Source organism: Anabrus simplex, chromosome 2 (genome assembly GCF_040414725.1).
Source record: "Anabrus simplex isolate iqAnaSimp1 chromosome 2, ASM4041472v1, whole genome shotgun sequence".
NCBI classification, from domain to species: Eukaryota; Metazoa; Arthropoda; class Insecta; order Orthoptera; family Tettigoniidae; genus Anabrus; species Anabrus simplex.
In genome coordinates, this window is record NC_090266.1 from 428,650,248 (window position 1) to 428,665,706 (window position 15,459).

Consider the following 15,459-nt stretch of genomic DNA (forward strand, 5'->3'; position numbering starts at 1 on the left):
ATGGCAACCCACAGACACCTCTGCTACGAGGAGTACATTATTCAATTACTTGAGGTCTATAAAAATCTATATCTTTAAGTTCTTCACTAAAATGTGCCGATGGATATTAGCCAACTGAATTTACATGCATCAACGGTCTCACTGGGAATTATATCTTAGGTGATGAAATCACTTGTTGCTGACGTAACATATCAGGCATCTACTTTACGTAGGCGTTTCTTCACTCGTAAACTGGGCTCCGTATCGCATAAACATCCACATTACAGGGGCATTTCCTAGCATAACATGTCCAGAAAGCTTTACCATCATTCTATAGGGCATTCCAACTTCCTCTAAAGCACATCAGAGCATATTTAATTTAGCCCGACAAATAATCCAATGTTACCCAAAATAACATCCAACTTAAATTTACAATGACAAAAATATATTTCTTGACCTCAAGAAAATAACGTAACCACTCCATTTTAACGCACCAGGTTCCAAAATATATAATAACTAGCAAGATACCCGTGCTTCGCTACGGTATTATAATGAAATTTATTATTGAATGCTTAACGTTTTATATATTATCCGCCGAAATTCGCGATCTAACTCGTTTTCTGAGACAATCCGCCAAAATTCGTGATCTGACTCGTTTCCTGAGAGATTACGGCAAAGTTCCTCCCATTTTCAATCTTTCTTTCCAGCAGTCGATTCCGTACTTCCGGGCTAGGTCCAGGTATTCCACCCGGCCTGTTGGGTCCCTAAATCTTTGCCATCTTTTCCTATAAGCGTTTTAATATGGATCAAATCCTTGAATCGATCCGGGTTGGTGTCGTCTTGGGTGCCTTGGCAGTACTGAACCCGCGGCCGGACAGCAATCGTAGTCATTACCCGGCCAGGACACGTTTCCAGCGCGGTCCGTACATTTTGACGACGGACCAGAATATTATTATTATTATTATTATTATTATTATTATTATTATTATTATTATTATTATTATTATTATTATTATTAATGGTCTTGAACCCACAGCAAGATGCAAGACCGCTACTTGGGGGTAAATTATATTTTCTGCCATTGTCATTGCTGACAACAATGTAACCTGCACCATCGTCGCGCGTAGGCAAGTGCGCGAGATTTCTGGCGACACGAATGATATACCTCCGTGAATTATTGACCTTATTACAGAGGTGAACAATTGCACGGTCAATATCATTCATAACGTTTCTTTCAATGTGTTTAAATTTTTATTTAAATGCCAGGAAAATCTGCTGTAATCTACCTTTTTGTACTCCAAAGGAAAAGATGGTTCTTGAAAACGAACCCAGGAAAGATTAAAAATGATCGGTTTGTGTTCAGAATCAAGTACATTATGAACAGCAAAATCAATTGGTCTCAACTCCTTTTTCACCCCACTGCCGTTAAGTTGATTTCCCCCCCCCCCCCCCCCCCCCCAAAGGCGTGTTTCCTTATGTTGAATGGAGATTCCAAATACCAATGTTCACGTCTGTTACCTTCAGTTCTGAGATATAAGTATCCCCATAAAAAGAATTCACTTTTTTAACTTCCTTTCACACTCCCCCCCAACCTTAACTGAATTTCTCGTTAAAAATACGTGTCTCTTTAACAGTAAAGAATCTCTAACATCTTACGTTTTTGAGATACGGGTCCACATAAAAGGAATTCAACTCTTCTTCACCCCCGCCCCCCAAAATGATTTCGCCCTAAAAAGGTTTTTTCTTTGTTTTTAAAGGAGATCCAGAAATTAATTTTTACGTCTGTAACAACTTTAGTTTTTATTAGATGTAAGTATCCTCATAAAATTAATTCAATTAATTTTTCAATATTTCACCCCCCCCCCCCCTTCATTGGATTTTCCGAGAATGCGTGTTTGTTTAATTTTAAAGCAGATTCCAAATACCAATTATCACGTCTGCAAAATCTTTCGTTTTTCACTTCCCCCCTCCCCCTTCATTGGATTTTCCGAGAATGCGTGTTTGTTTAATTTTAAAGCAGATTCCAAATACCAATTATCACGTCTGCAAAATCTTTCGTTTTTGAGATAATAGTATCTTCATACAAATAATTCAACTAATTTTTCAATCCCCACCCCTTGTGGATTTCCGAAAACAAAAAATACGTATTCCTTTATTTTTAAAGGAAATTCCAAATACCAAATTCCACGTCTGTAACATCTTCAGCTTTGAGATATCAGTATCCTAATTAAAAGAATTCAACCCCATTTTCAGTCACTTTTACCCCTCCACCCAATTCGTTTTTCAGAAAACAAAAAATGCATGATTCTTTATTTTCAATAAAGATAAAAAATACTATTTATCACTTCGGTAACATATTAAAATTTTGAGATATACTGTAGAAAGGCTCATTTTAAAATTTCAACCCCTTTTTAGTTCCACTTAAGTGGAGTTTCCAAAAACAAATCACCTATGTTTCTTTACTTTTACAGGAGATTCTAAATACCACTTTTACGTCTGCAACATTTTAAATTTCTGAGATATACTGTAGATATAGTCTTTCTAAAAATTCACCCCAATTTGTCACTCGTCTTTAATCCCCATTAATTAGATTTTCCAAAAACAAAAAATACATGTTTCTTTATTTTCAAAGGAGATCCCAAATACCAATTTTCAGGTCTGTAATATCTTCTGTTTCTGAGATATAAGTATCCTCATTTAAGGCATTCAACCACTTTTCCACCCCTCCTATTGGGATTTTCAGAAAACAAAAGGATATGTGTTTCTATATTTTTACAGGGGATCCTAAATACCTATTTTTACATCTGTACACTTAAAAGTTTTGATATATATACACTCATTTTGAAAATTTACCACCTTTTCAATTCCCCCCCCCCCCATTAATTGGATATTCTAAAAACAATGGATATGTGTTTCTTTATTTTTAAAGGAGATCCCAAATACCAATTTTCAGGTCCGTAATATCTTCAGTTTCTGAGATATAAGTATCCTCATTAAAGGCGTTCAACCACTTTCTCGCCCTTTTCCACCCTTCAAGTTGGGATTTTCCGAAAACAAAAAATACGTGTAATAAAAATCTTCCGGGCTATTAAGCCGTGGTCCACTCCTCTCACTTCTCCCAGACGTTTCGTCTACTGCTGCGGTAGTCATCTTCTGTGGCGTCGTGTAGATGATACGCTCTCCTGTATCCCGTAGTCGCCAGCGGGACTACCGCAGCAGTAGTCGAAACGTCTGGGAGAAGCGAGAGGAGTGGACCACGGCATAATAGGCCGGAATATTTTTATTACATTGACACCGGTCGTGAAAGCCTTCATACTTTAAAAGGAGATTCTAATTACCAATTTTTACATCTATAAACTGTAAACGTTATGAGATATAGATACACTGATTTTAAAAATTCACGCCCCTTTTCAGCCCCAATTAATTGGATTTTCCGAAAACAAAAAGTACATGTTTCATTGTTTTTAAAGGAGATCCCAAACACCAATTTTCAGGTCTGTAATATCTTCAGTTTCTGAGATATAAGTATCCTCATTAAAGGCATTCAACCACATTTTCAACCCTTTTCACCCCTCCTATTGGGATTTTCCGGAAACAAGAAATAACTTACGTGTTTCTTTATTTTTAATGAAGATTGTAGATACCAATTTTTACATCTGTAAACTTTCAAAGTTTTCTGATATAGATACACTCATTTTAAAAAATTCACCCCCCTTTTCACTCTCCTATTATCCATTATCCACAAAAATTTTCACACGCGGATTTACGGATTGATTATAACCTTCTTGTACAAATTAACACACGCTAACTGATGGCATTACTGGTCATTTGAAACGTATACATGCTAAATAAATGTTATATAAATCAAAATACAGAACTCGTCTGTAGCTTACTGCTGAAAAATAAGTACTAGTTTGTCTCCTTAACATATTATATATTAAACTCAAGATATTGATACATTACTATACGGACCACTTCTTCGTTCTTCCACAATACCTTTCTTAACCTCAATAACTGCGTTGTCGGATTGTTAGTCCTACCAGGGGACTTATCTAGCCACGAAAGTTACCATCAGTACCTCAGCTCCGATTTTATTTCACCAAATGCGTGATAGTATTCTTATATTGATTCTAAATTTTAACTCGTAATTGATCTGTCTTTCCATTGCGTATGCTTTCAAAGCACATACTTCTCCTATGTTTCATTCTTTAAATTCATCAATGTTCCTATCTCCCTTAAAGTTTCCTTTTTCCTCCAGTTCATGGCCATTGTTTGTTAAAATAGATGAAGATCGTTCTACTCTTTCTTGCTGAATATTATTCTTCTGTAGCATTTAATGAGTATTTCCCTTCCTTTAAGAGAATCCCTAAATTCGTTTTAATGCTCGGTTCCAAAATAAAATAAATAAGAAAGGAATCTCTATCATTTACCTTTTATGGCAAAAATGAGCCGGAAGAAATATGAACTTAAATAAATCATGGGTGATACATAGTACCTTGTACTCCATTTGAGGAACATTCACTCTGCTGATTAAATCATGTGTAATATACTTATTTCAGGTAGAAAAAGAAGTGCTTGGATTTTATTAGACCATGCAGGAAAGTAAATTATGAAACATATTCGTCTTTCCGTGGCTTTTTATAGCGCTATCAACGCATTTAAATATCTACTTTATGCCTCTTTGAACATTTTATTGCTTTTCTACTTGCACACTTCACGCGTTTATGGCAGTGAATGAGTACATTGCAGATATCAGTGACTGTAGAAATATTCACTGCTTATACTTTTCTGAAACGCACTTGGACTCTCAAATGCTTTTACAGCAACTTTATGGAGAATAGTGAATGTAAAGAATAGAAAATAGGAGCTTTATATGCTTTGAAAGCATACGTAATAGAAGGAAATATGAATTACGAGTTAAAGTTAGAAATGCATATAAGAATACTATCACGCATTTGGTAAAATAAAAACGGAGCTGAGGTACTGATGATGACTTTCGTATGTCCCCTGATAGGCCTAACACAATGTTAAACTATGCCTAATATAGCGAACAACTTCTCATAAACCATTGCAGCCACAAATCTAAATTATTGACACTACATGCTAACATATAGGTTAGAGGCCGCAGTACTTTGATTTCCCGCTATGTAGCACCTCAATGTCAGCACGTGAACCATTTCTGAAGGAAGAATAGTGACTGATAACCTACGGGTGTTCTTCTGCTTATTAAATTGGAGATCTGCGGTTCTGAAGGTCCGATGTTTGAATCCTGGCCCAGACAACGTGATCGTAAGTAATGATTTGCTTTCATACTTCCGTTTGTGCTCGGAGGATATACTGGTTAAAAATTTATTTGACGGGCTGGAGAATCGTACAACATAATGGCAAAACACACACACACACACACACGTGCTGGGTGGTCATAACTTACAGTATATCATTTTAATGACATATTCTTTGTTGAATTTTATATCAAAAGTCTTCATCCCGCTATGAATGCTGCCACCACATATTTTAATTTCTCCTCTTTTCTGATTTTCCTCTTTTTTCATTCTTTACTTTTGTTTTCCCTTTCATTTTCTATTTAAGCACAGCACACACACCCAGTCGCCGGGCCAGTGGAAATAACCAATTAAGATTAAAATCCCCGACCCGGCCGGGAATCGAACACGGGGCATCTTGAACCAAAGGCCAGCACGGAGCCGGTCAATTCGCAACTGCGGAGAGGTCAGATGTGTACGGTAGCTCAAAGAGGTCAATTTAAGGCTAACCCACACGAACTGCTGGAAGATCATGCTGTTCTCTGTATTCTGCATTGTTTTCTTCTTTCATTTCTCCCTTGCTTAATATTCTTATAAAAAGTGTTTATAAACTTATGAAGGCCTAATCTTTTATTATCATTTGCATTTTTTCAAGAAGCTGGTCTGAGTTTTTCAGACGGTTGAGGTGTTGGCCTTCCTATCCCATATTGGCAGGTTAGATCCTGGCTCAGTCCGGTGGTAACTGAAGGTGCTCAAATACATCAGCCTCGTGTCGGTAGATTTACTGACATGTAAAATAACTCCTTCGGGACTAAATTCAGGCACATTGGCGTCTCTAAAACCTTAAAAGTACTTAGTGGGACGTATACCCATTATTATTATTATTATTATTATTATTATTATTATTATTATTATTATTGTTATTATTATTATTACGGAGATATCGTGGTGTACAGAAGTGAAAGAAGGTTCGGGCATGAATGGGTCAATAGAAGGTAATCAAAAGATTAAGTTAAAACTTTAAAATTAATGTTATAATTCCTTCTCCTTTTCTTTTCTTTTTTTTTTTTTTTTTTTTTTTAAGTTAGACTTTGCAATTTCATGTACCAAAATGTGCTTACAAGTTAGGTGACAACGTTTAGAAAATCAGAACAATCAACAAATGACAAATTAGCGAACTTGAGCATGCAGCTCCCTAATTACCAATGTTACATGAGCACCACTGCTCCCATTAACAAACAGTGAAGGAGACGCGTCTCCCAAGTTCTTTTACATCAAAATCAAAGCATATTTGTTCTACAAGTTAATCTAGCAGACTACATCCGAACCTTATAACTAGAACTTGGATGTTTAAGACCTAAAAATAGTCCAAATAAGCAAGTAAATATGACCTCGAAAGTGACGAAATATGACGTCAAAATTACAAAATTTGACCCGTAAATTATTAATCTAAATATGGCCATTTTCAAATATGTTATAAATCGAAACAGCAATTCCTTTGATACATATTTGTTAAGTAAATTCTTTATTCTTACTTTCATATTAATTTTCTAAATATAGGCCCTACATGTTTAGCAGTAAGTCGCAGGCTATTGTACTCGATTCACCTATCAAACGTTTGTGAACACATACCTATGAAGTAATAAGTTCGCTAATAAGATTATCAGATCACACAACATCTGAGAAGTCAAAACATGTTTGCACCATTCATTGGTGGTTTGAATTACGAGAAAACTAGAAATCAATATATTTTTTAAAATATTTTGGAACGTTTAAGCCCAGATTACATTAATAATACTCAAATGCATTGAAGTTTGAATTGAGCACCACGAATTGAATTATCATTATGGTAGGGTGGCAGGGCAAATAGTACAAACTCACCTAACATTTTCATTCTTCTCCGCGGATGGAATTGAAGTGTATGACAAGATTCATCTTCAAAGAATCAGGCACGGAAGACCTCCGATTATCACCTAACACATTCTTATAGGAAGATAAGCTCCTTTCTTCGTCACAAGACGTTATTGGTGTATATTTAAATAATATTCAATCACTGCTGTCGAGTATGCACTCACCTTGAAATGTACTGGTACCTTCTCCTCCAAGAACACCATTTATCTTGCCACACACAGTGAAAACCGTCACTTCGATTAAGCACGTTTTGAAGTTTCCGTTTAACAATGACGTCAACTATTCCATATGTTTGTTGTGCTGAAAGTTCAACACTTCTCACAATTTTAATACTTGCATGAATTTCTAAGCTAGCAGCTTCTAAAGGAGTAATTGCATTCGATATAATTCAAAAGTTCGACTTAATATATGCCAGACTTTCTGACAAATGGTTGAAAAACAATTCCTGCGCTATCTTGATAGAAGAGGCATTCCACTTTTATTAACTACAGATGTGATGCGGAAAAGTAGTTTTGTAAATACTAGTTCACATTCGGAAAGTTGACGACGAATTTGCACAGCTACAGAAGTTGCCAAACCGCCGAAATATGACGTTTCTACAAAAATAGCTCAAAATATGACCTTATGACAATAAATAGCCAAAATATGCATTTATATGACAAGTAAAAATCACTTAATTGCGACGATAATCACCTGATATTGCACCAAAATACAATCAGGCAAGGAAATAGAGACAAAGAAAAAATATGACTTTTCCTAATCATCCGAGCCCTACTTATAACATTACTGCCTTCCAAAGGCACCAGTCAATAGTTACATTACTAGAAAGAGCGTCTTTGTTCTATGAAACTTAAGGAATATATTTCCGGAAATTTCCAGGCCTATCAAAGGCACAACCTACATTTTACATTTCCAGTAGTATGCACTGTCTTATGTGCTCAACAGTCTACCTCTTTACATAAAAGAAATGACACGGGGGTATCGAGTACCCATTCTACCAGGCCTTTGTGAAAAACAACAGGTTAAGATACTAGCCCAAAAATCAAAATGGAAAGGCGGCGGACATTTGCGCTCTTTGAAAATCGAAATGCATGTTTAAAATCCTATTTGGGCGTATGGTCCGAAGTCACAGAGGCTAAGCCTATACTACTGAGGTGACTAGAAGAAGAGAATATTTAAATTACAAGGATTACGAAACTAAAAATGTTACAAAATCATAGCCACCTCAAAATCAAGTTTATAGGGAACCCAAGAGGGTATCACACGCTCTGTTCCCTGATTTCTGGTAAGTTACTTTGACTTGTTTGAAATTTACATTTGAACTTGGAATTTGATTTCAGAAATGTAAAGTTACATAGTTAAAGATCGGAAACCTTCTCCTCGAGCTAGCTTTAAAAGACTATCACTTAGTAAAACGAGGACTGCCATTACCTTGAGCTGATGGACTACTCGACGATGGGCGAGGCACCCCCACCTCCCTTTACAATCACACACACTAGACTGGAGCGAAGAATAAGACGACCTGTTCGAAAATGTGCCAATTTTTTTTACCCGAGAGGAAGGTTCTAGGGAGCTCTGGGCTAAGGCCCGACACTACCCCAGAAAAATAAGAAATAAATAAATAAATATACAAAATTTTATATTGGCCAACATCTTGAGTTGGCGGGAAGAGATTACGGTGACCACGAGTCAAACCTGGAGGTACGGGTCGAATTCAATGCGCGACACATCTTTAAAAGTGAGTACGGTTAAAAGTGGACTTTAACAACATCCTATGATTCTTAAAGACTTTTTCTTAAAGCGTATTATTGAAGTCTCCAGTACAAAAATTAGTTTATTTCTGTGTCTTACAAACACGTAGACATTTCCTGACATACATGGTGTCATATTTCAAATACTAGAGTGTGCTAAGATATGAACATTAATGAACTGCAACCATATGTCGTATGGTATTATAATGTGAAATACACTAACTATCGCCTTGTAAACAGAGTTAGTGCGGTCATAAACAAACTTGTGGTTCTTTCCGAAAGTGCATTTCATGAACTTAACCTCAGAGCTACCAACCGTAATTGTTTTCCGGAGAGAATATTTGATTTTTTAGGAAAAGTTTTCCCTTATTTTCCAAGTGAATTTTTAAGTTTAAGCAAAAAGTGAGCAATACTTCGTCACGATATGAGTTTATTTTATTCAACTTCAACTTCGTGAAATTTAAGCATTTTACTTATTTGTGCATTACACACTCTGGGACATTTACGACATACTTGTGCACTTCAGAGAGTGAGATAGAGTTCTCCAATACTTTAAACATTTTCCAATATGACAAGTGAACTATGTAGGTCGCTCAAAACCATACAGTTGAACTTTCACTTAAGTTAACATGTGAAATCCTGACAGCGACCTAAGTTAGCACTAAAATTATGCCTTATGAACGGCCGCCGTGGGTATCACGAATTTTCGTCTTCTGGAACGTGATAACAAAGAGGAAGCGTGGTCCTACGGTTCTCTGGTTCTATGGTTCTGACGGCCAGCGAGGGATCGTGCTGCAATTGGCCTATGGTGATGACAGCATTGCAGTATCAACATCTTCCAGCCTAGACATTCAGGTGATATGAAATGAAATGGCGTATGGCTTTTAGTGCCGGGAGTGTCCGAAGACAAGTTCGGCTCGCCAGGTGCAGGTATTTTTATTCGACACCCGTAGGTGACCTGCGCGTCGTGATGAGGATGAAATGATGATGAAGACAGCACATACACCCAGCCCCCGTGCCACTGGAATTAACCAATTAAGGTTAAAATCCCCGACCCGGCCGGGAATCGAACCCGGGACCCACTGAACCGAAGGCCAGTACGCTGACCGTTCAGCCAACGAGTCGGACAGGTGATATGAACCCAGTGTTAATTTAAACGGTCACTTTTATCAAATGAATTGCTTTAACAGTTCACAGTTGACTTTGTTTCTGAAAAATGTGGAAAGTAAATCATTTAAAGCCAGTGTAGTTTTAAGTACCAAGTGAACAATCATAAAAAATGAAATTGCTCGTATCATAGAAAGACTTTTAAGGCAATAATTTTGCGTCGCTTTCCTTACTCCAAGAATGAACCCTTAAACTTTATTTTCCTTAATATTCGAAGTGATTATCAATTTCTTGCATTATTCTGACATCAAGAAACGACTTAATTAATCAAGTTTAAAATTCAATCATATAAAAATACTTTGAGTTCTTCTTTTTCTTATTCTTCTTCTTCTTCTTAATCTGTTTACCCTCCAGGGTCGGCTTTTCCCTCAGACTCAGCGAGGGATCCCACCTCTACCGCCTCAAGGGCAGTGTCCTGGAGCTTCAGACTCTGGGTCGGGGGATACAACTGGGGAGAATAACCAGTAACTCGCCCAGGCGGCCTCACCTGCTATGCTGAACAGGGGCCTTGCGGGGGATTTGGAGATTGGAAGGGATAGACAAGGAAGAGGGAAGGAAGCGACCGTGGCCTTAAGTTGGGTAGGCCCTACCATCCCGGCATTTGCCTGGAGGAGAAGTGGGAAACCACGGAAAACCACTTCGAGGGTGGCTGAAGAGGGAATCGAACCCCCCTCTACTCAGTTGACCTCCCGAGTCTGAGTGGAGCAGGTTCAAGCCCTCGTACCATTTTTCAAATTTCGTGGCAGAGCCAGGAATCGAACCCAATCCTCCGGGTTGGCCGCTAATCACCTGCGAACATGTTTGACAAACAAGCGGCGAACAGTTTCTGCAGAACCCATCCATCAGTTTGCACGACAATGCTCGGCCTCTGATTTGTTCGGTCGATGGGACTGGGAATTGCTGTACTATCAACCATACTCTCCGGACATAAGCCCTTGGGAATTGGACTTCGTGGCATTCGCTTCAGAACTGTTCCAAAGAGTCGCCAGGTAGTAGATCGCTCCATTCGAACTATCAACACAACAGACGCTGCTAAAGGTGTTTTACGACTTCCACATCGCTGGCAACGGGTTGTACACAATGCTGGTGACTACTTAGGACAGTAAAACTTACGAGGGAACACATACATGTGTTACACACGGATTCAGTTGAAATTTGGTAGGAATATTCGTGGGAGGCAGTAGAATGCTAAGGTGAAAACTGCATGTGCCCAGCGCAAGTTTAAACGCCAAAATTGAACAAATGAATAGTCGTAAAATTCGAAGTGCCGCGGGAGTTCTTGTCACTCGTTGTAATTTTTCAAACCTTATTGGCATCGTTCTTCAAACATCGTCCTTTGTACACTTGTTTCATGTGTTGTTTTCATATTTACGTTTTGCACATCTGATCAGGAAGTTAAGGGGAACGCGCTAACTATACGCTCCCTGGCTGCTGGCGCAGCTCGTTACAGCCTGGTTGGTTCACGTCCGCTGCTTCGCTCCTCCCTACTTCTCCGCCACACCCCGATACTCCCGCGACACTTCAAATTTTACGACTATTTATTTGTTCAATTTTGGCGTTTAAACGTGCGCTGGGCACATGCAGTTTTCACCTTAGCATTCTACTGCCTCCCACGAATATTCCTACCAAATTTCAACCGAATCCGAGTGTAACACATGTATGTGTTCCCTCGTTAGTAACACATATCTCTTTTATATAAATTTAATTAAATCGTTTCCGCTATTATAGTTCCAACCTTCGTAATTATTTATTTTCCTGGTACATGGTCATTACTAAGCATGCCGCTTCACGCATTTTACACAAGCGCCATGCTGAACACTTTTAATTATGCACGTCCTTACATTAAAAAGTACGGAGTATCGTAGTTATGAACGGGTAATGTACACACACCCACTCTTGCGCTAACTGACAATGTCCTGGGCTAACGCTCATAACAGCTGTTTCTCATGCAAGCAGACCTGTCAGTCAGCTCGTGACCTTAACATACCTGCTGTAAAGCGTTTGCTGTTGATTCCCCGTAAATTAGGAGTATATCAATGTACTCATTCGTTGAATGCATAGCGTAGGAATGAACGATGCTCTTGAGAACGAACACTACGATATTTGATTGGAGACAGTTAATATCCGTATCCCAATAAAACAGTGTCTCATTAGTCGAATGTGGCACGAAAAGACGTATGTTTGATAGCCGATGATCCGATTGCAAAACAAAAACAAATAAAAAGAGGCATTTCTGGCAGCGGGGAGGGGAGATTTTAAAGATCACAAACGGCTAACTTCCCAACGCTGACAACATATGCCAACTGCACCACGCTGACAACATATGCCAAACGTCTACAAATCATAATTAATATGCTTTTACTTCCATTACACCAAGTCGAAAACTTTTAATACCCCTGTATCGTTTTTTCATCATTCTCATGTTTTACAATGTTAGACCATTTTGGACAATCTGTTAATATTATCGTTTGACAAATATATGCATTTTGTAGCTACCGAATACATACATGTTTTTACAATGATCTTGCTGTTATGACGTCATGTAACCTTAGATGTAAGTTTCCTTTGCAACTTCTACCCACTGTCATGGTAAATGTTCGCAAGTAGGCGAAGGGAACATCCGTGCTCTTGACTTTGAAGGGTGATTGAACATATAACATTCAAAGGGGCAGAAGACTCACACTGTATTGCTCGTCTCATAGCTTCCATTCCTTGCAGGAATCATGTGGGGTAATCGAAACCGAAGGCCTTTGTACAAGTTACTAGGTGAGCTCGTGCCGTGGTTATGATTTCAAGTAAAAATAAGCCTATATGTCCCGGCTGCTGCTGGGATTGTTAACTCACTACGGTGAGCTCTTCTTATTCCATTAGATGTCACCTGGCCACCTCTCCCATGGCATCCTGACATAGCATCGTCGTCCCAGCGTCAGGTAGAGTAGCGATACCTTCGGGACAGGAATGATATCTCCCGAAGCTGTTAGCAGCACATAGGGGAGGTTGGGTTCCCTCTCTGCCTGTCCTTCGGCAATATCTGGCCAGACGATATTCAATGCCACTCTGTATCAAACGTGACCCGGCATAGCGTGTCCCCGACCCATCCATCGGCGATCAAGCTTTCGTCGATCCACTCGGTGACCACATTTAACGAGAAGCGAGGGGATGGTATTGGCGGTGCCGATGAACGCCTCTCCGGTTTGGCCCTTACTCGTTTCTATGATCGGGTGCTGCCCCTCACATGGCAGTTCACCCGAAATTGGCCGCACTTGCCATTCCAGCCGGTGATGTCGCGGGGATTCGGCGTCTCGGCGGTGGCGTGCGTCGTTCTCCTTTCACTGGGGAAGTTTCCGGTGCGGCTTCGCTCTTCACGGCATTTATCACCGGTGACGATGCTGTGGTTTCCTTCACTGCCTCCATGCTCAAGGCTATGTCGGAGCACCTCTGCCGTTATGCTCCCCACTCAGCATCAGCCTTTGACGAATCTCAGTGTCGTGGAGCCCGTCATTTATGTACACGCTGCCTCGCACTGAATGTGATATTGAGGTAGCCCGTTCAGAGCATTGTGGGCTACCTGTTCGACCTCCGCGATGAATTTCTGCAATGCCTCGTTGATGCGCCGGGCCCTCTTCGTTAGATGGACTGCGTACGGGGCCTGGCAACTGGTGGTCACCGCAACGTCTGTCGAGCACTCCCACAATCTCCTCATAACTAGCCCCCCGGTTGAAAACTCTGTAATACCTCCACTGCTTGTCCATGTAGCCCGGCGATCAGGTGTACGACTCTCTCTTCCGATGTCCAACCATTGTGCACGCACACGGTCTTGAGCTGTGTCCGGAACGTCCTGCAGGACGTGGTACGGTCGTAGCGTGGGTTTGTACCTTCGTGACGCAGGAGCCGCCGTCGCTGCTGGTGGACTTAATACGAGTCTCGATAACCGCCACTCTTCCACACATTGCACTCACTAACACCCTCAGGTCTCGAACTCCGGATTCTACAACCAGGGGCATTGCTTTAAACGTATTTTCAATAAGTTCGTTGATATTCTCTATAATACCGCTCTTTAACTTTGTTTTGACAGAGCTTACTTTCTATTCTAATTTAAACTGTAAGGCCTATATCATTAATTCCATTTAGTTCTGATTTCAAATCTCACTTGACTTCCTCCTAACTTACTTTTAGTTCACTTTATTTTTATCTGAATTTATTCGATATCTTACTTTCAAGCTGGTCATGGAGTTTACTTTCAAGTTCTCTAAACTTATTGACAAGAGCCTGGAACTCTTTGGTATCCACTTTCCTACTCAATATGAATTTCTAACCACTGCGAAGTACGCTACCAGTCAATATCGCTTCTGATACCAGTTGTAATGTGTTGGCGGAGCAGTAGGTAAATAAATACACGGCTGGTGGCGTTTACTCTAAGATTTATTAACTAACTCTAATAATCGCTTACACACAAGCATTTATTTACACTTGTTAGCGCTCTCTCTCTCTCTCTCTCCCCTCACTGTTCAGCCATATTAGCATTTCTGTATAAAACGCACGAGCTAAAAGAGTTACATTACACAGTTTACATACATACGCACTGTACACTATAGTGGCTACACAGTCACAGTTTGCGCGTGCGTGTACACACAATCTCACGATTCTGTTCATGGTACACAGTCTCTTCCTCACGGCAGTCTTCAGTTCACTGTTCTCTGGTCGCTCTTTTTTCTGCCATCCCCCGTCGCTCAAATGCATTTTTCGCTCCCGTCGTCAGTTCACATGCACCACTCCAATGCTCCCAAACGCTTACTCCACAGCACTGAACTTTCACTATCGCTAACAAAACTGCACTCCTGGACCTCAACCGTTTCCTGACAGCTCACACTGAACCGCCGAAGATCGTTCGGTCTGTCTTTTGTAGGGGAAAGCCCTTCCAGATACTTCAGAAGAGGAGAAGTCACTGGAACTCCTCTCTGGAGACTGAATGCTCTGGTTATAACTCTAGCCCCTTTCTACACTTCCGGGAGGCCTCCAGTGACGTAATGGGTCAGGACAGTGGTAGTAGCAGATGGGCTACCCAATCCGGGCCTGACTCGTATCTGACTGGTTGCCAGCTGAAGCAAGTGGGCGGACCCTACTAGGTGACGTCTTTCGAGACTGGGAGCTAAGCTGGATTGCTCCTCCTAAAGCCTTCTGCACAAAATGGTGGACTCCGCCACAATTACAAACAAATGACATTTATTGATCTACTCCTGATTTCACACTGACAATGTACTGTGTACATTTATAACTGTATTAGAACTTGAACCAACCCTGAAGCGCTATACATATTACATAAGCCTCGTAAACCTTTGGGGTTTTTCACTTACAGACCAACAAATAACTTTCCGAAATCGGCCGAACTG